This window comes from Brassica oleracea, chromosome C2 (assembly GCF_000695525.1).
Source record: "Brassica oleracea var. oleracea cultivar TO1000 chromosome C2, BOL, whole genome shotgun sequence".
Lineage (NCBI taxonomy): Eukaryota > Viridiplantae > Streptophyta > Magnoliopsida > Brassicales > Brassicaceae > Brassica > Brassica oleracea.
Genome location: NC_027749.1, coordinates 21,314,736 through 21,315,279, shown reverse-complemented (window position 1 = coordinate 21,315,279; position 544 = coordinate 21,314,736).

Here is a 544-nt window from a genome sequence, read left to right as displayed (position 1 = left end):
TTTTGAAATCAAAACTGTTTTCGGTTTTGATCATTGAGGTTTTAAATCTGATTGAATCTGATGCTATGTTGCTAGAATTGTTTGACAGTTAAGTTGCTAGATTTATTATTCTTATCCTGCTAGTTTAATAATTCTGATCTGTTTAAATCTTGATTAAATCCGACCTGCTTGTTTTTATTAATGCTTTGATCACATTTAGGATTGGTAGATTTATTTTTTCATCCTGCTTGGTTAATTGTTCATCTGATTTAAAATTGATTAAACCGACCAGCCTGTTAAAGCATTGGTTGAATCCGATAGGTTGCTAGCTTGCTTTACTTATATAATCCGATAGGTTGATAGATTCATGATAAAATATAATGTTTTGAGGTTTAAGATTGTATGCTAGGTTCGATTTTATTGATTGACCTGATTAGAAATCATGAAACCCTAATTCTAGTCCTAACCTTGATCCTCATATCTGAAACTTGAAACCCTAAATTCATTATGCTTATGAGTTCTACTAAATTGATTGATCTGATTATATGTTTTTGAGGTTTAATAA